Source organism: Cetorhinus maximus, chromosome 13 (assembly GCF_964194155.1).
Source record: "Cetorhinus maximus chromosome 13, sCetMax3.hap1.1, whole genome shotgun sequence".
In the NCBI taxonomy this organism is placed as follows: domain Eukaryota; kingdom Metazoa; phylum Chordata; class Chondrichthyes; order Lamniformes; family Cetorhinidae; genus Cetorhinus; species Cetorhinus maximus.
This window is the reverse complement of record NC_135891.1, coordinates 15,960,857-15,984,809: the sequence shown is the minus strand read 5'-3', so window position 1 is coordinate 15,984,809 and position 23,953 is coordinate 15,960,857. Positions and strand designations below refer to the sequence as shown.

Here is a 23,953-nt window from a genome sequence, read left to right as displayed (position 1 = left end):
GAAAGCTGATGTGAAAAATTCAATTTCTGTCCCTGCAGTTGAAGTGTTATGTGCTAACGAACAGAAAAACATTTTTGCGTTATGTGATGCACATACGCTTAAAGCACATACGACATAACTTGATAGCTATTTTTGGAAGACTTGCTGAGCAGGTCGCGAGTATGAATTGTTATATGCTGTTTGTAATTTTTTTCAGCTATGAATTAATTGCGTTATGACGATTATTTATTGGCTTCGGTTGTAAATTCTGGCGGTTGTCGATTTAAAAATACCGTAGTACCCAAGTGTGTTTAATTTTAAATCGGTGATTATATCTGCAGTTTGTGCATTAGAAGAGCACAACATTGTTTGTTGAGCAGGATAATTCAACGTGACAGCTCCTTGATGGCTTGCTTCTAATTGTGGATGTGCAGGCAGCAGTAGGATAGGCTCATGTGTTGTCGTCGAGTCTGGTGACAGCGTGCAGGGGGACCTCTGCTATTGGCTTGTTTGCCTATAGCACTCGTAAGCCGCTATCATTGGTGTGTCTGTTGAGACCCTGTTGATAGACAGCTGCTAACGTACTGGTGGGTCTGACATCTACATCTTGTTTGGATGCCATTATTGGCAGGCCTGTTAGAAGAGCCTAAAGCTACTTTCCATAAAACACCAAGCTAAATGTTTGGTATTCTGGAGTGTGCCGTATTTCCGTGCACAATGTCTGTTTAAAATCCTCATCTGACATTAAACATCTTCTCTCTGGTTTGGCCAGTTTATGTAAAGGTACTGAACTATTTTACACTTGGGATCAAAAGCTTTTTTAGATGACGATAAGGTTCGTGATGGCGTTCATTTGAACCGAATACAATTTCTCTGGCTGTTTTCTTTATACTGAGAAGTGAAAGGACAAAATGAGAGGTAGGCGGGACAATGCTAGTTTAGACATCAGATGAATACCCGATTAGACTTAATAGACTTAATGCGAATGTTTGTGAAATATGCGTGCCGAGGAGTGCCGAAATTTGGAATGCAATACTTAACCTGTCCTTGATTGGAACCATTTGCGTTCCTTTCTGCAGGACACTTGCTGCTTTTTCTAAAGCTCACATTAAAGAAAAATGACATGTTGTAACATTTTTACTGCTAGCAGGGGAAAAAAATCGTTTCCATGTCTCAGGTGTCAGCAGTGCCTTTATTAAATGGCTGAACAAAACGATAAAACACTTTTATTACAATTTTTGATACTTCCATGGCTGGTACTGCAGATGGCCTGGGTGTGTGTTTCTTTTTAATGGTGGCTGCTAAAACACTTTGCAGAAGGAGCCTTCCCTCCAGCCCGACTTAGCTTCGTGTTTTACTTCGAATGGGTTGTACGTTTGTTTGCCAGGTTAAGGGGGTGGAGATCAATTTTCCCATCCCTTTAGATTGTGTTAAAGACTCTGGGTCAAACCACCAACTGACTGCAACTTCCATACAGTTGTTACGTCAGTCTGGAACAGCCAAGGATGTTGTTATAGCAACACCACGAGATGACCTCGCGTAGTGTTCAGTTTGACTGCAGTTACTATCAGAAATGGTTAGGAAGAGCTAGCTGGGTTACAGTATCTACAGCCACGTGGGTGCTGGAAAAATATTTCTGATCGGCTCTGACCTGTTTTTTGCAAATTTGTACAAGTGTATTCTATTTATAAGATAGGGCAGGATGATCACATCGATGAATATTGACATCTTCCTGTGGTTTGGTTTCTAGGTACAGTTTTGCAGTTTGCAAAACAAAGGAGATTTTTAAAGAACAATACAGCATTGACGGGCATGTTTTTCCATAATATTTTTATTGCTCTATTATAACTGTTTGGTTTTTTTTTATTATTGCACCTCGGCCTCCGAGTTTTAAAATGAACGTTTCGCCTCTGCCTGATGAATATTGCTTTTATTTTTCATATGCAGTTTGTAGTGCCATGCCAAGACGTTTAATTTAACCCTTTAAGAAATACAGCAGTACTTCACCAAAACGGAACCAGGTTCTAGTTTGTCAGAAAATAGTGAAATAAGCAGTATTTGGTATGTTTTAATATCATTGTAGACATTTTAACAATAAAAAAGTTGTGGCGATTAAAACTAAATGAGCGCTTGGTGACTATTACTTATGCATTTTTCTGATCTTGGTCCCCATTTTGTAAACTCCTTTTCTTCTGCTTCCTTCCTTGGGTTGCTTCACACTTGTGCACTGCCCCTGGCATTTAAAATAATGCGAGCCTGTGAAATGGTTGATTTTTAATATGTCCTCCACAACAGATTAAGTACAAGTATGGCTGAATTTCTGCAGTGGGCTACAGTCAGTACAGTAAGAGTTGTTTTACTGAATTGCTTGCTTGCTTATTGCTATTTATAACAACGTTGTTGTTTGAAGAGAAGAAGCAAAGTATACATGATAACTGCAAATGCACAAATCTGTTTACAAGTTGATGAACATTTTGGAAAGTATAAACAGGGTGAAAAAATGTACAACCAAGAAACAAGTTTTGTATGAGTTGAGCAATTTTGTGTTTTATGGGGCTGCTATGCTTTGCTTATGTGAATATGATAGGTTAAATACATGTGCCTGAATACTAAAAATCAGCTGTTCAGTTTCTGAAATGACTAGGTTTATTGGTTCCGAAATACTTCGAATCATAAAATCATATGGTGCAGAAGGAGGCCACTTGGCCGATTGTACCTGTGCCAGCTCTTTGAAAGAGTTATCCAGTTAGGTTATTGTTGAATCTACTTCCACGCCAACCTTTCAGACAGTGCATTCCAGATCTAACATTGTTTGCAATAATTTACTTTATCTTGGCTGATTCTTCTTCCCAATCCAAATTAGCAGCTGAAGAGCATTTTGGAGATGGAAACGCTTGTCATAAATCATGGCAAATTTGTTTTTGGAAGGAAGGGCATACGTTCTTAAATTTAGGATGTATTTATATCAATTTAAACTGAAGTCTTTAGTTCAGCATACATGCAGTTTAACAGTTAATCTGATTACGGTTTAAATTACTTTGGACTAAAGTTATAGGTACCCAGGGTATAGTCCTCACATTCTGTATTCACATGTATTATGCATTTTTTTCCTCCTCTCTTCACAGTTTCCTGGCTGAAAGGGTGGGGAGGTGCCCATAGGCTGCAGTAATGTTACTTGTTTAGTAGCAAGAACTTGGATCACTTGCTGTCTTATTTTTGTTATTTTTCCCCATCAAAATACAAAGTGCTAATTAATTTAGTAGATTTATAAGTTTTATATCCTGAACTTGAACTATTAAAATGCATTCTTTGTATAATGAGAGATTAATTTGAAGTATGCAGGCCACATTTTTGGAATAAAGATATGAACATTGTTTCACCACATTGCACGTTTCACAACACTGATGCAGATAAAATACAATTTCAGTTAGTTTTTATAGGTGGTCAGAACTTTTGTAAAAGGTGGAGGCATCTATTGAGACTAAGTGCTGTGCGTACAATGGGAATTGAATTTCACTTTGCAGCCAAAGATCCTGAAAGCAGATCATGGAACCAGTTGCCATGTTTTAGATTGGGTAATGAGATGCATGCTGATGTTGGATATGTGCAGTTATTTTGTCAGTATTTGAGCTTTGCATAGGCCATTGTAGGTCTTGTTGAGAAATATTTAATCTGCTTAGCTGTGTAAATAGCTGACAGTGTAAAGAAAACTGCATGGAAAAGTGCTGCTTCAGCGAAATTGGGGTTGAACATTTGCGATAGGATTGATACACATTAAAAAATACAAGAGTTGTCCTTATTTGCAAAATCCACTAAATGATTTAAACTACCATTAGCCAAATGGCTAGAAGCAATTTATTTAATTTCTCTGATTATCACTCTTTTCCACCACCAACCTCTTTCCCCCCCATCCCCTGCCAGCCACCCCTCCTAAACCAAGTAAGGCTGATACATTTTTTGGTTCTTATTATTCATCTGCATCTGAAGTCATATTTGTGCAATAAATATGATTTTCCTAATTGGACTAAAACAGGAATGTTTTTAAGGTTGGATTAAGCGTCCATTTTGGGCAAACTACCAATTTATTATTTATGATATCTGGCACTAGTCAATTCTACTTTTCAAAGAAAATTTGTGGGAGAGATAATTGGTTGGTAATGAACATTCATCACTAAGTGCATCTGCAACTCACCAGCTCAATATAATAGAAGCTAAATGCATGGTAAAAGCCCCCAATATCGTCCCATTATCAAACCATTACAGAAACCTCTCCTTTCCCACACCTTTCCCCCTCCCCCAAACAAGTTAAATGTTACTGAATCATTGTAATATATTCAGTTTCTCTTCAATGAGACATTCTGACTAGTACTTCTGAATGTTCCTATTCCGTGACAGTGTGTGTGACTGTGACAAAGGTAAACTTTCCCTCCTGGTCCTTCCTGACCTGACTACAGTCTTTGACTCGATTGACCACACCCTCCTCCAATACCTCTGCACTGTTATCCGGCTGGGTGTGACTGTTGTCACACGGTTACATTCTTATGTATCTACTTGTAGCTGGAGAATCACTTGCAATGGCTTCTCTTCCTGCTCCTGCACCGTTATCTCTGGTTTCCCCCAAAGATTTATCCTTGGCCCCCTCCGGTTTTTCATCTATGTGCATCTTCTGAAGGCACGGCGTTAGTTTTCACATGTAGGCTGACAACACCAGATCTATCTCACCACCGCCTCTCTTGACTCTTCCACTGTTGCTTAATTATTAGACTGCTTATCCGACATCCAGTACTGGATGAGCAGAAATTTCCTCCAATTAAATGTTGCAAAGACTGAAACCATTGTTTTGGTCCCCACTCCAAACTCCATTCCCTAGCTACTGACTTAATTCCTCTCCTTGGCAACAACCTTGAGATTAAGCCAGCCTATTTGCAATCTTGGTGTCACATTTGATCCTGAGTTGAGCTTCTGACCTTGCATCTCCAAGGCCAACTATTTTCACCTCTGTAACATCGCCTGACTTTGTCCCTGTCTCAGCTCATCTGCTGCTGAAACCCTCATCCATGCTTTCTTTACTTCAGACTTGATTACTCCAATGCACCCCTGGCTGGTGTCTCACATTCTACCCTCCGTAAACTTGAGGCCATCTGAAAGTCTGTTGTCCCTGTCTTAACTCACGCCAAGTCCTGTTCACCTATTGCCCTTGTGCTCGTCGACCTCCATTGGCTCCCGGTGAAATAACATCTTGATTTTAGAATTCTCACCCATATTTCCAAATCCCTTCATGGCCTTGCCCTTCCTTAATTTGTAATCTACTCCAGCCCCACAACCCTTTGATATATCTGTGCTCCTCTAATTTCTGGCCTCTTGTGCATTCCCAATTATAATTGCTCCACCTTTGGTCACTATAACTTCAGATGCCTAGGCTTTGAGCTCTGGAATTCCCTTTCTACAACTCTGTCTCTCTACTTTGCTTTCCTCCTTTAAGATACTTCTTAAAAAATACCCCATGGACCAAGCTTTTGGGCATCTCCCTTAATACCTCCTTATGTAGTTTTTGTGTCATAATGCTCCTGTGAAGGGCCATGGGATGTTTTATTACATTACGTTAAAAGTGCTGTGTGAATATAAATTGTTGGGAACTGAGTGTTCCCCGGGGGCAAGGCAAAGTGATCAGTCCATATTTAATATTAGTGTGAATCTGTTTCAATTTCACACTGACATTAAACTTGTGAATGCTAAATGGGCATTGATGCCCAAACGGACTCCCAAAGTGGATTGAGATGACCCTCTCTAGGGATTCTAATTATTCCTTCTTGTGATGTCAGGCTGACAGCTGAATATGAATTTCCGTGGAGTGACGATCACCGTCGGATTGCTGCTCTGTTCCTTTTTACTTAGCTAAGTTGGGAGCTGCACGTTTCTGCCCGATTTTTTTCCATACCCAGGTCTAGTGAGAAATGTGCAGTGCAGCAGCTCCGGAGCCCTTCCAGTGCAGAGCAGAACAGTTGGTGGCAGTAAAGCCATACCCCCATTTTACGGCACTAACTGCTGTAACATGGTTAAGTTTAAAGGTTCCAGCCACCTGGACAGGAGAGAAGGTAGGTGGGTGAGGGGTTAGAGTGTGTGGGGACGGGGGGGGGGAGGTGGTCGAGGTGGGGTAGTCAAGGGGTGGGGGTCTCCAGTTGCCGAGAGGGGAGTTGGCAGATTTGGGGGTAGTAGGGTGCAGTCGGGGTTTGGGGGATGGTTGGGGTGTGTAGTCGGTGGCGGGGTCCAGTACCATAGTTACTCAGGAGTTAGAGGTGGTTTTAATCCTTCCAACATTTCCTGGGTATCTGTTGTGTCTCTGATTTAATTCAGAATATTGGATGGTTCCAGGTGCAGGGTAAATTGTCCTTTTGAAAATTTAAACTTCCCGGGCAATTCCTGTGCAGTCCTTGCATGGAGACTTATGGGGAGGTCCCTGCCCATCTTTTGGGGTACCTCCTGGGTATGATCCCTCTTGGGATTGGAAGTTCTGAGCCAAGATTTTTAAATACAGTAAAATATACTTAACATTTACTTTAAATATAATGCATTTACATTATAACTCCAGCAGTAATACCACAGTTGTAGTGTAAAAGCACCATTCAACACTAGCTTTTGCCTCTTAGATGTGGGTTTGAATCTAGCCCAGTGGTGTGGAATCCTTTTCATTTGCTGTTTGTAAGGTCACTGTTTTTCAGTAGTGAGTTTTTTAAGTTGGCCTCAGGATGTGGGTGATGCTGGCAAGGCTGCATTTAACTGCTCATCTCTAGCTCCCTAGAACATGGTGGACCTTCTTGAATCGCTGCAGTCCTCAGGCTGATGGTAATTCCACAATGGCATTAAGTATGAGAATTTCAGGCCATTTACCTAGCAGTAACGAAGGAGTAACATTATATATCCAAATCAGGATGATTGTGAGACTTGAAGAGAAGCTTGGAAGTGATTTTTCTATAAAATTGTTACCCTAGACTTACTCAGATTGCAGGGGAAAAGTGTGCTGTGGAAGTAATCTGAGTTGCTGCAGTGCATCCTGTTGATTTTGCATATAGCAGACACAATGTGCTTATAACTGAAGGAGTGGGTATTGAAACCAATCAAGTAACCTGTTCTGTAATCTGAGCTGTTTGAGTCTTGTCGTGGTTGCACTCTTCCATGCAAAAGTAGCCTGGAAGATGAGTTCATGGAGTTTTCTGGACATTTTCTCAGAGTAGCACGTTATGCTGGACCTGGTAATATGTAATGAATCAGAATTAATTAGTGACCTCCTAACGAAGGAGCCTCTAGGTAGTAATGACCTTAACATGATTTTCGTGTTCAGTTTTGAGGGTGAGAAGTGAGTCTAAGACTAGTGTTTTAAATTTAAAGACAATTTCAACGGAATGAAGACAGAGCTGCCTAAAGTGAATTGGGAAATTAGGTTATTAAAGGGTGGATCAGTAGAGATGCAGTGGCAGACTTTGAGGAAATATTTCATAACACTCTTCAAAAATACATTCCAGTGAGAGAGAGACTCCAGGGGAAGGATGTTCCATCTGTGGCTAAACAAGGAAGTCAAAGATAGTACGAAGTCGAAAGAAAAAGCGTACAATTCTACAAAGATTAGTGGTAGGTCAGAAGATTGGACAGAATTTATAAAACCAGCAAAAAATGACAAAAAATAATGAGGGGGAAATTAGACTGAGAGAAAGCTAGCTAGAAATATAAAAACAGATAGTAAGAGTTTCTACAAGTATTTAAAAGGGAGAGTCACTAAAGGGAGCATTGGTCCTTTGGAGAGGGAGTCTGGGGAAGTAATAATTGGAAATAAGGAAATGGTGGAAGCATGAACAGGTGTTTTGGGCCTGTCTTCACTGTAGAAGACACAAATAAATCCCAGAAATACTTGTAAATCAAGAATTGGAAGGGAGGGAAGACCTGATGGTCTGCATTCTAGGGTCTTAAAAGAAGTGGCTGCTGAGATAGGAGATGCATTGGTTGTAATTTTGGCACAAGCCTCCAGATATTCGTAAGGATGATTTTGCAGGGTCGACGGGGTGAGTTTGCAGTGGCCACTGTCAGGTGGTCTGATTTCATTTCTTTGAGAGTTTTTAGCAGTTTAATACAACTGAGTGGCTTGCTAGGCTATTTCAGAGGGCACTTAAGACTCACCTGCATGGCTGTGGAGTTGCATGTAGGCCAGACCAGGTAACGATGGCAGATTTCCTTCCTTGGTGACAATTGACAATGGTTTCATGGTCATCATTAGACTGTTAATTCCATATTTTTATTGAATTCAAATTTCTCCATCTGCCATGGTGGGATACAAACCCGGAGCATCACCCTGGGTTTCTGGAATGCTAGTCCAGTGACAATACCACTATATCACCGCCTTCCGTAGTTTTACAGCTCGCAAGAACACCAGTCCCAGCATGGTTTAGATGTAGACCGTCCCAACGACACAGATCCCACTTTCCCCAGTATTGGTGGCAGTGCCCCACAAGCTGGAACCCACTTCTCCCACACTAGGCTTTGAACCATGCATTCATCTCTGTAATCTGATTTGTCCTATGCCAATTTGCATGTGGCTCAGGTAATAATCCAGAGATGACCTTTTGAAGTTGTGCTTAATTTGGTGCCAAGCTCCTCATACTGACTACGCAGAACCTCCTTTGTCCTGTGTATGTCGTGGTACCACCATGAACCATGGGTCCTCCCACTCCCACTGCAAGTTCCTTTCCAGCCTCGAGCAGATGTCCTGAACCCTGGCACCGGGCAGGCAACACAGCCATCTGGACTTGCGCTCTTTGCTGCAGAGAACGGTGTCAGTCTTTCTGACTAAATTGTCTCCTGCTACCTCGACATTCCTTGTGACTCTCCCCGCTTGATTGGTTTCCTGTACCACAGTGCTATGATAAGTTAGCTCATCCACTCTGCAGCCCCCACTCTCATCCAAACAAGCTGAAAAAACTTCAACCTTATAGAAACTAGGAGCAGGACTAGGCCATTCGGCCCTTTGAGCCCGCTCCGCCATTCATTATGATCATGGCTGATCATCCAACTCGATAGCCTGCTCCCGCTTTCTCCCCATATCCTTTGATTCCTTTTGCCCCAAGAGCTATATCTAACTCCTTGAAAACATACAATGTTTTGGCCTCAACTACTTTCTGTGGTAATGAATTCCATAGGCTCACCACATTCTGGGTGAAGAAATTTCTTCTCATCTCAGTCCTAAATGGTCTACCCCATATCTTCAGACTGTGACCCCTGGTTCTGGACTCCCCCACCATCGGGAACATCCTTCCTGCATCTACCCTGTCTAGTCCTATGAGATCCCCCCTCATTCTTCTGAACTCCAGCGAATATAATCCTGATCGACTCAAACTCTCCTCATATGTCAGTCCCGCCATCCCAGGAATCAGTCGGGTAAACCTTCGTTGCACTCCTTCTACAGCAAGTACATGCCTTCCTCAGATAAGGAGACCAAAACTGCACACAATGTTCCAGGTGTGGTCTCATCAAGGCCCTGTACAATTGTAGCAAGGCATCCCTGTTCCTGTACTCGAATCCTCTGGCTATGAAGGCCAACATACCATAGAACCATAGAAAAGTTACAGCACAGAAGGAGGCCATTCGGCCCATCTTGTCCATACCAGCCCGAGGACACCCAGGTGCCCTTTCTAATCTCACCTTCCTGCACCCAGCCCATAGCCCTGCAGCTTACAGCACTTTAGGTGCAGATCCAGGTACTTTTTAAAAGAGTTTAAAGTTCCTGCCTTCTTTACCACCTGCTGCACCTGCATGCTTACCTTCAGTGACTGATGTACAAGGTCACCCAGGTCTCGTTGCACATTCCCCTCTCTCAATTTATAGTCATTCAGATAATAATCTGCCTTCCTGTTTTTGCTACCAAAATGGATAACCTCACATTTATCCACATTATTCTGCATTTGCCCACTCACTTGGCTTGTCCAAATCACACTGAAGCATCTCTGCATCCTCCTCACAGCTCACCCTCCCACCCAGCTTGTGTCATCTGCAAGTTTGGAGATATTACATTTAATTCCCTCATCTAAATCATTGATATATATTGTGAATAACTGGGGTCCCAGCACCGATCCCTGCAGGTACCCCACTAGTCACTGCCTGCCATTCGGAAAAAGACCTGTTTATTCCTACTCTTTGTTTCCTGTCTGCCAACCGGTTTTCTATCCATCTCAATACGCTACCCCCAATCCCATACGCTTTAATTTTACACACCAATCTCTTATGTGGGACTTTGCCGAAAGCCCTCTGAAAGTCCAAATAAACCACATCCACTGGCTCCCCCTCATCAACTCTACTCGTTACATCCTCGAAAAATTCCAGTAGATTTGTCAAGCATGATTTCCCTTTCATAAATCCATGCTGACTCTGTCCGATTCTGCCACTGTTTTCCACATGCTCAGCTATTAAATCTTTTATAATGGACCCTAGAATTTTCCCCACTACTGACGTCAGGCTGACTGGTCTATAATTCCCTGTTTTCTCTCTGCCTCCCTTTTTAAATAGTGGGGCTACATTAGCTACCCTCCAGTCTGTAGGAACTGTTCCAGAGTCTATAGAATCTTGGAAGATCACCACCAATACATCCACTATTTCTAGGGCCACTTCATTAAGTACTCTGGGATGTAGATTATCAGGCCCTGGGGATTTATTGGCCTTCAATCGCATCAATTTCCCCAACACCATTTCCCTACCAATATTGAATTCTTTCAGTTCCTCCCTCTCACTAAACCCTGTGTTCCCCAACATTTCTGGTATGTTATTAGTGTCCTCCTTTGTGAAGACGGAGCCAAAGTATGTATTTAGTTGGTCAGCTATTTCTTTGTTCCCCATTATGAATTCCCCTGTTTCTGACTGTAAGGGACCTACATTTGTCTTCACCAATCTTTTTCTCTTCACATACCAATAGAAACTTCTACAGTCAGTTTTTATGTTCCCTGCAAGCTTACTCTTGTACTCCATTTTCCCCTTCTTAATCAATCCCTTGGTCCTCCTTTGCTGAATTCTAAACTGCTCCCAATCCTCAGGTCTGTTGTTTTTTTCTGCCCAATTTGTATGCCTCTTCCTTGGATCTAATACTATCTCTAATTTCCTTTGTAAGCCATGGTTTGGCCAACTTTCCTGTTTTACTTTTGCGCCAGACAGGAATAAACAATTGTTACAGTTCACCCATGCGCTCTTTGAATGTTTGCCATTGCCCATCTCTTTAAGTAACGTTTCCCAATCCATCATAGCCAACTCGCGTCTCATACCATCATAGTTTCCTTTATTAAGATTCAGGACCCAAGTCTCAGAATCAAGTACGTCACTCTCCATCTTGATGAAGAATTCTATCAAATTGTGGTCACGCATCCCCAAGGGGCCTCGCACAACTAGATTGCCAATTATTCCTTTCTCATTACACAATACCCAGTCGAGGATGGCTTGTTCTCTCGTTGGTTCCTCAATGTATTGGTCCAGAAAAACATCCCGTATACACTCCAGGAATTCCTCCTCTACGGTATTGTTACTAATTTGATTTGCCCAATCTATATGCACATTAAAGTCACCCATAATTACAGATGTTCCTTTATTACATGCATCTCTAATTTCCTGTTTAATGCCATTCCCAACATCACCACTACAGTTTGGGGGTCTATATTCAACCCCCACTAACGTTTTTGGCCCCTTAGTGTTTCTCAGCTCTACCCATACAGATTCCACATCGTCGGAGCTAATATCTTTCCTCACTAATGCGTTAATTTCCTCTTTAATCAACAATGCAACTCCACTGCTTTTTCCTTTTTGTCTGACCTTCCTAAATACTGAATATCCCTGGATGTTCAGTTCCCATCCCTGGTCACCCTGCAGCCATGTCTCCGTAATCCCGACTATATCATACCTGTTTACATCTATAAGATAATGCCATGAAATTTTCCAACAAAGCAGGCTGACAGGCCTTTGTTTGACATCTCACCTGAAAGGCAATGCTTCCAACAGTACAGCATTGGGCATGTCAGCCTTAATTTTTTCTGTGCTCAAACTCTGGGGTGCGATTCAAGCCCAAGACCTTGTACTCAGAAGCATCAGTGCTACCCACTGAGCCACAGCTGATGTTATTGGACAGTTGCAAGGGCCGAGGTTCCTGCACTCCTGCCCTCTGTGTCCCCTTACCTGCCGCACTTGCAGTCACACCCTCTTGTTCCTGACCACTGACCAAATCGGAAGACTTTATCCTAAGGGGTGTAACTACCTCCTGAATTAAAGTGTCCAAGAAATTTACCCCTCCCTGATATGCCACAGTATCTGCAGCTTGGCCTCCAGCTCCGTAACTCTGAGTCAAAGTTCCTGCAGCTGCAAACACTTACTGCAGATGTGTTTGCCCAGGATCACACTAGTTGAGTTGGTAGTTAGGAAGGCAAATGCAATGTTGGCATTTATTTCGAGAGGACTAGAATATAAAAGCAGGGATGTGCTGCTGAGGCTTTATAAGGTTCTGGTCAGACCACATTTAGAATATTGTGAGCAATTTTGGGCCCCGTATCTCAGGAAGGATGTGCTGGCCCTGGAGAGGGTCCAGAGGAAGTTCATGCGAATGATCCCAGGAATGAAAGGCTTAACATCTGAGGAACGTTTGAGGACTCTGGGTCTATACTCGATGGAGTTTAGAAGGATGAGGGGGGATCTGATTGAAACTTACAGAATAGTGAAAGGCCTGGATAGAGTGGACGTGGGGAAGATGTTTCCATTAGTAGGAGAGACTAGGACCTGAGGGCACACAGCCTCAGAGTAAAGGGGAGACCTGTTAAAACAGAGATGAGGAGAAACTTCTTTAGCCAGAGAGTGGTGAATCTATGGAATTCATTGCCACAGAAGGCTGTGGAGGCCAGGTCATTGAGTGTATTTAAGACCGAGATAGATAGGTTCTTGATTGGTAAGGGGATCAAAGGTTACGAGGCGAAGGCGGGAGAATGGGGTTGAGAAACTTATCAGCCATGATTGAATGGCAGAGCGGATGTGATGGGCTAAATGGCCTAATTTCTGCTCCTATGTCTTATTGGTATCCAGAATCTCCCACATTCTGCAATCGCAGTACATCACCTGTCCTACCATCTCCAATATGTGTTGATTAATTAATAATTGCTAGTTAATAAAGCCTACACCTCCCAATAGGTTTTGGCACTGCCAGTGAACTTTACAATACTGATAAAACTAGTAATACCTTACTGGTTTACCTGCTCCTTCTGCTGCACCTGAGTTGAAATCAAATACTGGAGGCTGAGAAAGTTCAGAAGAAAAAAAAGCCGCCTCCCTGCCCTTCACCGAACTCCCCACTAAGCACACTTTAGGTTTTGCAGTAAACCTTACCGAAAGCACCTCTTTCTCCCTACGCACTGAATTCCACTTTGAACCAAATTCCTAAATGTACTCACTCAGTCTCTGTCTGTCTCTCAGGCTGAAGTCTCCCCTTGCTGACCGTGTGCTTCTTGATGATTTGGAAGGTCCTGTGATTGTCAAAAGTGCCATTTAAATGTAGCTCTTTTTTTCTTCTTTCATGGTGACCACTGATTAGATTAGAAATTATAAATTTGTAGACATTAACACCTGAAATGGGAATTATCACTAAGGGCAACAGTACTAAGGAAGACCACACAGGCCATGCACATATTATTCAATTTCAGCTGAATCAGGAAAGCTTTGTATGTTGGTTGCTTTTGTGGTCCAAAACACACCATCACTAAGAGCACTTATGTCCACCTCCATAACTTCACCCTACTTCACTCTACTGCTTGTGTCTTATTTTGCCCAAGTCCCATTCACCTGTCGCCCCTGTACCTCTTAAACCTTCCCTCAGGGAGGGTTTAAACTAGAATGGGAGGGGGATGGGAACCTGAGCAGGGAGACAGAGGGAGAAACCAGGATAGAAACAAAATATGGAAAAGTAAGAAGCAAAAGTGGAAGGCAGAAGAAAAAGGGAGAAAAACAAATGAGGTCATAGTGCAAAATAAAGCTAAGATGACTAACAAGGTTAAAAAGACAAGTCTAAAGGCATTGTATCTTAATGCGCAGAGCATTCGCAATAAGGTAGATGAATTAACAGTGCAAATAGATATAAACGGTAATGATACATTGCAATCACGGAGACATGGCTGCACGGTGACCAAGGATGGAACTGAACATCCAGGGGTATTCAATATTTAGGAAGGACAGACAAATAGGGAAAGGAGGTGGGGTAGGATTGTTTAGTAAAGGAGGAAATCAATGCAATAGTGAGGAAGGATATTTGCTGAGAAGATCATGATGTGGAATCTGTTTGGGTGGAGATAAGAAACACCAAGGGGCAGAAAATGTTGATGGGGTTTGTCTACAGGCCCCCAAACAGTAATGGAGATGTAAGAGAAGGCATTAAGCAGGAAATTAGAGACGCATGCAATAAGGATACAACTGTAATCATGGGTGACTTTAGTCTATATATAGATTGGACAAACCAAACTAGCAATAATACTGTGGAGGAGGATTCCCTGGAGCGTGTACGTGATGGTTTTTTAGACCAATATGTTGAAGAACCAACTAGAGAGCAGGCTATCCTCGACTGGGTATTGTGCAATGAGAGAGGATTAATTAACAATGTTCTGTGTGGGGTCCCTGGGGAAAGAACGACCATAAAATGATAGAATTGTTCATTAGGATGGAGAGTGAAGAAGTTGAATCTGAAACTAGGGTCCTGAATCTAAATAAAGGGAACTACGAAGGTGTGAGGTGCAAGTTGGCAATAATGGATTGGGGAACCTTATTCAAAGGGTTGACAGTGGATAGGCAATGGCTAATATTTAAGGAATGTATGCATGAATTACAACAATTATTCATTCCTGTCTGGAGCAAAAATAAAACAGGAAAGGTAGCTCAACCATGGCTTAGAAAAGAAATTGGATCTAATACTATCCCCAAAGAAGAGGCATATAAAATTGCCAGAAAAAGCAGCAAGCCTGAGGATCGGGAGAGGTTTAGAATTCAGCAAAAGTGGACAAAAAGATTGATCAAGAAGGGGATAATGGAGTATGAGAGTAAACTTGTAAGGAACATAAAAACTGAACGTAAAAGCTTCGATAAACATGTGAAGAGAAAAAGATTATTGTGGACATACCTAGGTCCCTTACAGTCAGAAACAGGGAAAATTGTAAGGGGAACCAAGAAGTGGCAGACGAATTGAACACATACTTAGGTTTTGTCTTCACAAAAGAGGGCACAAATAATTTCCCAGAAATGTTAAGGGACTAAGGGCCTAGTGAGAGAGAGGAATTGGGGAAAATCGGTATTTGTAAAAAAAAAAAAATGGTGCTAGAGAAATTAATGGGGTTAAAGGTTGAAAAATCCCCAACGCCTGATAATCTACATTCCAGAGTACGAAAGGAAGTGGCCCTGGAAATATTGGATGCATTAGTGGTTATCTTCCAAAATTCTATAGACTCTGGAGCAGTTCCTACAGGTTGGAGGATGGCAAATGTAACCCCACTATTTAAAAGAGGAAGGAAAGAAAAAACAGAATTACAGACCAGTTAGCCCAAAATCAGTAGTGGGGTAAATGCTAAAGTTTATTATAAAAGATGTGGTAACAGAACACTTGGAAAACACTAACGGGATTAGACAAAGTCAGCGTGGGTTTATGAAAGGGAAATCATGCTTAATTAATGTACTGGAGTTTTTTGAGGATGTAACTAATAGAATAGATAAGGGAGAACCAGCGGATGTGGTGCATTTGGATTTCAAGAAGGTTTATGATAAGGCCCCACAGAAGAGGCTAGTGGGCAAAATTAAAGTACATGGGATTGGGGGTAATATAGTGGCATGGATTGAGAATTGGTTTGCAGACCAGAAACAGAGAGTGGGAATAAATAGGTCTTTTCCGGGTGGCAGGCAATGACTAATGGTGTACCACAGGGATCAGTGCTTGGGCCCCAGCTAGCCACGATGTATATAAATGACTTGGATGAGGGAACCAAAAGCAATATTTCCAAGTTTGCTGATGCCATAAAATTGGGCAGGGTTATGAGTTGTGAGGAGGATGCAAGGAGGCTTCATGGCGATTTAGACAAGTGTTTGTAGCACATACATGGCAGATGCAATATAACGTGGATAAATGTGAAGCTATACACTTTGGTGTGAAAAACAGAAAGGCAGAATGTTATTTAAATGGTGATATATTGGGAAATGTGAATGTACAAAGGGATTTGGGTGTCCTTGTACACCAGTCAATGAAAGTAAATAGGCAGGTGCAGCAAGTAATTAGGAAGGCAAATGGTATGTTGGCCTTCATTACAAAAGGATTTGTGTTCAGAAGCAGGGATGTCTTACTGCAGTTATACAAGACCTTGGTGAGACCACATTTGGAGTATCACATGCAGTTTTTGTCTCCCTATCTAAGAAAGGACATCCTTGCCATAGAGAGAGTGCAGTGAAGGTTCACTAGGCTGACACCGGGGAATGGCAGGATTGTCTTATAAGGAGAGTTTGGTTTGACTAGGCCTGTATTCATTAGAGTTTAGAAGAATGAGAGGGGACCTGAAGGGCTAGACAGACTGGATACAAGGAGGATGTTTCCCCTGGTTGGGGAGCCTAGAACCAGGGGCCACAGTCTCAGGATACGGGGCAGGCCTTTTAGGACTGAGATTTCTTCACTGAGGGTGGTCAACCTGTGGAATTCTCTACCACAGCTGGGTCACTGAGTATATTCAAGAAAGAAATTGATAAATTTTTAGATATTAGGGGCGTCAAGAGGTATGGAGAGAAAGCGGGAATATGGCGTTGAGATAGAGGATATTGAATGGTGGAGCAGGCTCGAAGGGCCGAATTGCCTACTCCTGCTGCTAGTTTCTGTGTTTCTATGTTTATCTATCTGCATTGGCTCCCAGTCAGTCATCGTCTTGATTGCAAATTTCTCCATGGCTTTGCATCTCCCTATCCCTGTAGACACTCCTTAAAACTTAATCTGTCCTAATATACCCTTATGTGGCTCAGTGGCATATTTTGTTTCTAATGCTCCTATGAAGCACCTTGGGACATTTTATCACCTTTAAATATGTTATATAAATGCACATTGTTATTGAAGGCATGGAATTTTTTATAAAATGCATCTTATTTGTCTTTTGGTCTTTAAACCATGTTCCTTTCTCCATGTAAAGTCAAAGGAAAAAGTGAGTTTTTTTCTTATTTTTGATGTACAGAAAAATTCTATCTGTGCCATCATATTGTATGGCATAGCTGTGTTAGAATTACACCACTAGTGTTGCCACAATTACTTCCAACCAAAACTGTAGGAAGTATTGTTTGTGAACAAGTAACTTGCTCTTTGTAAATTTCCACTTCTTTAAATGTTTGACATCGCTGGCTTTCTTACAGTTGTTATGGCGAGTTCTTCAGTAATTTAGAACTCGATGTTGATTTTTCAATATTTATACTGAACTTCATATCAGGCTATCAACCCTGTGGTGATGGGGAAGTGGCAATGGAAACAGGTGGAGGATGCTACTGGCAGCCTTTAGTCACAACCCTAGACACAGGCAGCCTCGGAGTTGCTCGCTCTCCACAGATTGGGGTAGAAGTGGGGTTTTTATCCTCCTAAGGTACTAGAGCAACCCTTTTTGTTATGGTGCTGTTCTTCCCAACCCAGGAAACAGGAAGAACAGGAACCTGAAACACAGCCTGCCTGCCTTCCCTGAACCTGCCAGGCCACTGCTCCTGATTGGTCACCAATCGCTGCAGCTGAAACATAAACAAAACTCCGATGACTAACTACCAGATGACATTTGGCTCATGAAACGCCCGAACACTTCTAGACAATAATACAAGACCAGAGTGTAGAACAACCCTCATAGCTAGAACGTTGGGCAGGTTGACATAGTTGCTCTAAATGAAACGAGGTTTGCAGAGGAGTCTCATCCTGAGCAAATAGGTGCAAGCTACACGTCGTAATGGATTGGCAAGTCCGAGGGACATCCTCGACAGTCAGGTGTGTGGGCTTTTCCATTCAATCTGAATTGGCACATAAGCACAACTCACTTCCCAAGGGTATCAACGACTGACTCATGGCACTTCATGTAAGTCTTCCTAGAAATCAGTATGTAAAACTCATCAGTGCCCATGCACCAACAATGGCACACACAGATGAGGTCTGTGTTCTCTGGTGATTTCAGCAGGATCATCAAAGTATCACCACAACAGGACAAACTCATCATCCTTGATGATTTTCATGCTTACGTATTACAGTCTGTCATGGAGGAGGAGTACAGGGACTTCACAACATTGGTAGATTAAACTCCAATGGCTAGCTTTTTTTTTAAGTGCAGCGAGTTTGACCTTACCATTGCAAATACAGTCTTCCAACAAGCTGACAAACTGAAAACAACATGGATGCAACCCAGATCTAAACATTGGCACATGTTAGACTACGTTATTGTACGACAGGGACCTCAAGGGCGTGTGCTCTAACTGCTAATTTAGAGGTGCTGAATGCTGGTCAGACCATACGCTTGTCAAGAGCATGCTGTCCTTAAGATAATACCTACAGAACTGTGACGCAGAGTCTAACCACAAAGGAAGCTTGTCTTAACTACCCTAAAAGACTCTAGTCGAGAGACATGAACTGGAACCAAAATTAGCTGTTGGGCTTGCTGGTATCCCAGAAGATAACCTAGTTATTTAAAGATTCCTAGAAGAAGTTAAAGGATGTCACTTATAGCATGTCATCTGAAGTCCTTGGATTCATCGAACGCAAACGCCAAGATTGGTTTGACAAGAACGGCCAAGATAAAGCCAAGTTACTAGATGATGTGCACAATGCTCCCGCATATCTGACAAAAAAATCATTAAAAAAAAGCCAGCTGCCATCAAGCAAAACGCATGCAGCCAAACTAAGAGATGAAGGACCAATGGTGAGAGAACAAGTCTGCAGAATTTCAGGAAGCTGCTAATAAAGACCAGCTGGAAGTTCATCATGAAGGTCTCTGATCTGTCTATGGCCTCAAAGGTAATGGTACATCACCAGTCCTCTCACCAGTACGCCATCAGCTCTTATCAAACAGGCATGAGATTCCCCCTCTCTCTCATTGGGCCGAGCACTTTAATAATCCTCATGAGCCAAGAACCACAGAGTGCGGCAAGGCCATTGAATCACTTCCTCAACATTGCATTCTGGTCAAGCTTGCCCTTGGTCCATCTTGACTCAAAGTCAACAAGGTCATAAAGCAACTGTCTATCTGTGCGTAAGTCTCCGGAAGACGATGGCATTCCACCTGAAGTATTCGGGTACAGAGGAGCTCACGTGCTTTAACTCATTGGCATGTGCTTAATCGGGAACCATGACTTTGTGCTCCAAGGTTACAAGGATGCTTTCATAACTCACCTGTACAAACTGAAGGGAAGAAAGTCCATCTGTGATATTCATCATGGTATTTCGGTTCTCTCCACAGTGGGGAAAAATTCTAGCAGTGATTTATTCTCACCAGGATTATTACTCACCATACAGACTCGGTGTACCTGGAATCACAGTGCAGCTTTTGTGCTGGATGAGGAATGGTCGCCATGATCTATACGGTGTGTCAAATTCACACACAGTCCTATGAACAGAACAAGGTGTTAGTTGACCTGACCAAGACCTTTGATACAGTAAAATGTGAAGGACTGTGTGGAAGTGCTGTACAAATATGGCTGCTTTGGAAAGCTGATTAGTCATCCGCTCATTTCATAATGGTGTGATGGGCAATGTGATGCAGAATGGTGCCTTATCTGACACCTTTCCTGTCACCAGTGGCACCATCTGCGTGATGGCTTCAGTTATGTTTGCCATCTACTTTTCGGCCACGTTCTTGTATGCCAGCAAAGATTTCGTTGTAGAAATATAGATTCCGTTCAGGACAGACAGCAACCTTTTCAATCCACAAAGGCTCAAGGCCTGCAGAAAGATCGCAACAGTTACTAAGTGAGTTTTTGTTTGCTGACGACTGTGCTCTCAGCACGCACTGTGGAGGACATCCGGCTGCTTGTTGACTGCTTTGACCAAGCCTCAGAAAGCTTCAGCCTTAGAATAAATCTGAAAAAGACAGAAATCTTGTACCAATCTGCCCTGGACCACAAATTTCAAGATCCAATAGTCACAATCAACAATGCACCCATCAACCCCATTCAGAAGTTCTGCTATCTTGGGAATATCCTCTCCAAAGCATCATGTTTGATGATGAATTTGCCCGTTGTTTGGTAAAAGCAAGTTTAGCATTTGGCAGGCTCGCCCACAGGTTTTAAAGAGATTTGGAGTTTGCCTAAAACAAAGATCAAAGTCTACCAGGCAGTGGTTCTCGCATCACTTCTCTATGGCTGTGAAGTATGGATGATCTACTGGTGTCACATAAAGAACTAGATGCACTCTACCTTCGCTGCTTAAGATCTATCTGCAACATCAAGTGGCAGGACAAAATTCCTAACACCGAAGTTCTTGCAAGGTGCTATGTACCTGGTATCAAGGGCATGCTCATCACTGCTCAGCTTTGCTGGGTTGGCCATGTGGTTCACATGGAGAATTCCAGTATACCAAAGGTGGTAATCTACAGCCAGCTGAGCACACTACAACATAGGACATATCAAACTCTAATACAAAGACATTCTTATAGCCAATCTCAGAACCTGTAAGTTGGACCCCAAGTCTCCATCATCTGTTATGCTGTGGCAGATGATGATGTGTGTCAGGTGGATCAAATCCACGGGGGAAACTTGACCATGCGGTCACAACTGTTTTTATTTTATTTTGAGATGCGTACCCTGAATTCAGAAGTAATAAGACTAACACAACATGGAGGAAACTTCTCATCCAGTACAGGATGTTGATAGGCAATCTGGTAATGAAGAGACAATGGAGGAGTCGAGAGAGGTGCTGGTGATGTAGAGCTGGGTGTCGTCAGGGTGCATATGAAAACTAACGTTGTGTCTTTGGATGATGGCAGTGAGGGGCAATATGCAGATAGGAAATAGGAGGGGGTCAAGATTAATCCTTGGGGGACAGCAGAGGTAACGGTGGGAGCAGGAAGAGTAACCATTGCAGGTGGTTCTCTGGCTATGATTAGATAAGAATGGAAACAGGTGAGAGCTGTTCCACCCAACTGGACGACAATGGAGAGGGGGATGGTGTGGTCAATCGTGTCAAAGGCTGTAGGCAGGTCAAGAAGAACAAGGACGGACTGCTGTACTTGTCGCAGTCACATAGGATGTAATTTGTGACTTTGACAAGAGCTGTCATGGTAGTGTGGCCAGAGAGGAAACCTGATTGGAAGGATGCAAATATGGAGTTCCAGGAAAGATGACTGAGGATTTTGGAGTTGACCAGTTCAAAGACTTTGGAGAGGAAAGGGAGGCTAGAGAGGGGGTGGTAGTTTACAAGGATAGAGGCATGAAGGATTGGTTTTTACGTGTTGATGGAGAGAGAGGGACAGAATCTGAGGAAGAATTTGTTAACAGTATAAGTAAAGTGTTAATGTTCTGAGGACAAATAGATTGGGGGTTAAAATTCCTTTATAATAGATCAGAGACTGGGGGTTAATATCCCTGTATAATGGATAGACTGGGGGGTTCGTTTCCCTGTATAATGGATAGATGGGGGTGGGGGGGCGGGGTTCATTTCCCTGTGTAATGGACAGACTGGGGGGGTTCATTTCCCTGTGTAATGGACAGACTGGGGGGGGGTTCATTTCCCTGTGTAATGGACAGACTGGGGGGTTCATTTCCCTGTTTTTTAGAAGACACAATTAAACATTTATTAACAAAAGAAAAGATTTCGAGCACATACATAAGAGTTATTATAGTTGTAATTGGTAGACCTAAAACCCCTAATTAATCTGGCTCCCAGTTACACCTCTGTTAAGGCAAAGTAAAAACAAATAGATTTAAACAGACCCAGGCAAAACCACACAATACCCTGGATAGGAGAATTCAAAGTGAGTTTTCTCAGCTTCGGTTCTTGTAGGCAGCAACTTGATGCATAGCGGCTGGAGGCTTTTCGCATTTGCTAGATCTTAGAAGTTCTTCTCCTCTGACACACAACCTCTTCTCCTTTATACATGTTTTTCCCTTTTTAATGCAAATTCCATTGTTCAATATGTCTTTGGAACTTTACCTATCTCAAAATATAAATCTTTTCATGATACTAATTTTATCAGTAACCTTTGGGGAAAAATAAATACACTGTTTGGCTTAGCTTTTTCTGGCTAGCTGTATTACCATCTCTTTGAAATTCAGACTAACCTAATTTATTTGAAAATGCAAATTTTACTTACATCTCACATTCTTAAACTTCAGCCATGTTTACATATTTAGCATTTCACACCTAACTTCTCGTTGAATCAAAACCCCCAGCTCGCGCGCTCTCGCGCTCTCATCAAACCCCACCTACCTTTACAATAAATCACAACAATATGAGAATTATTATATTTTCATGACACATCAAGTAACCTCAACATTTTGAAGAGAACAAAGTCAAGTCTCTAAAGGACACGTGGGCATGTCGAAAAGCGAGTGCCTTCACCTGCCCATCCAACAGTGACTTTGTATGTAATATTTTTAATTGGATCTACAAATAAAGATGTGGTATAACATCTCACATGAGACGACACTAACCTAGGCAATGAACAATTGTTGAAGTGATGGGAGACTCCACAACTGTACTTCAGTACTCATTAAATTATACAGTGAGGAAAAATGTGCATTTTACGCGGATAGGGGAAATGGAAAATGGTTGATATTTCTGAATGCCCAATTGTAGCTATCAAAAGTATGTCATATCTAATGCTTGCTTTTTGTAGTGTTTTCATGTATTTTAAAAGTTTGGAAATTTTTGAATTTTATAAATAGGATGATTGTAGAAAACACCACAATGCTTAACTGTCTGCCTGGAATCTGAGAATTTCCTCTCTGCAGTACTCCTGAAGATTCTAGGTAGTTTAAAGACTACCTTTTTAAGAATTGTGGTGACATAATGTCACTTTTATAGCACCTTCCCTTTATAGATATGTCTCAAAAAGATTTTCATACAATGAAATTTTGCAGTGACTTTAGTTATGTAAGTAAACCTGGCAGCCTTTGCATCGGCAGCATCTGCGTACTGTATTGAAATTAATTTGTTTTGTAAATGCTATTGTTGAAAACTGTGCTGGCCAGGAATAGTACCATGGACCTAAACCTGTATGGGTAAACACAAACTCTGTTTAGTTTATAAAAATGAATTCTTGGAATGTGGGTGTTGCTGGAAAGACAGGTATTTATTGCACATCCCAAGTTGACCTATGTTTGATACAACTGACTGACTTGAGATTGCATTTGAAGGCTAGTTGATAGTCACCTGCATTGGTGTGGATGGGACTGGAGTCACATAGGCTAGACTGGGTAAGGACGGGAGGTTTTTTTCCTTAAAGGACATTGGTGAACCAGTGGGTTTTTAATGACCGCTCAATAACTTCATGGTCACATTTACCGATACCAGGTTTTTATTTCCTGATTTTATTTTTAAACTGAATTCTCAAATGGTCCTGTTGAAATTTGAACTCCTGGGTTTCTTGATTATTAATCCATACCTTTGGATTACTAAAATAAAAACCAAAAAATGATGGAAATACTCAGCATATCAGCAGCACCTATGGAGAGAAACAGTTAGCATTTTGGGACAATGTCCTGATGAAGGACCATGTTCAAAATGAACGGTAGGACTCGAACGAGGTATGTGCCATATATTCCACAAAAGGCCGGCATAGCTAGAGTCCATGCTGATACCCAGAGCACCTCCCCCTTTTTTTTTTGGAAGATGTGAGTTGAGAAAAAGAAGCTGTTCACTCTGAGAACAAGTTCAACTAGGAAGAGGAGGGTAGTGGTGGATGACGACTGGTTGGTCCTCAATTCAAAAAAGAAATGGAAGGCCCTA

General features: G+C 42.1%; 1 protein-coding gene across 12 annotated transcripts in view; it reads left to right on the top strand.

The window, feature by feature from the left end:
• Positions 1 to 23,953, top strand: part of LOC144688446 (nuclear receptor coactivator 3-like) — a 264,554-nt gene that overhangs the window by 1,826 nt on the left and 238,775 nt on the right. Inside the window, exon 1 of one of the 12 annotated variants that reach the window (XM_078554985.1) lies at positions 579 to 762. The exons of the other annotated variants lie outside the window; for them this stretch is intronic. The gene's annotated coding sequence lies outside the window, so the exon portion shown is untranslated. Of the gene's footprint in view, positions 1 to 578; positions 763 to 23,953 lie in introns of those variants that run through there. 12 annotated transcript variants of the gene reach the window in all.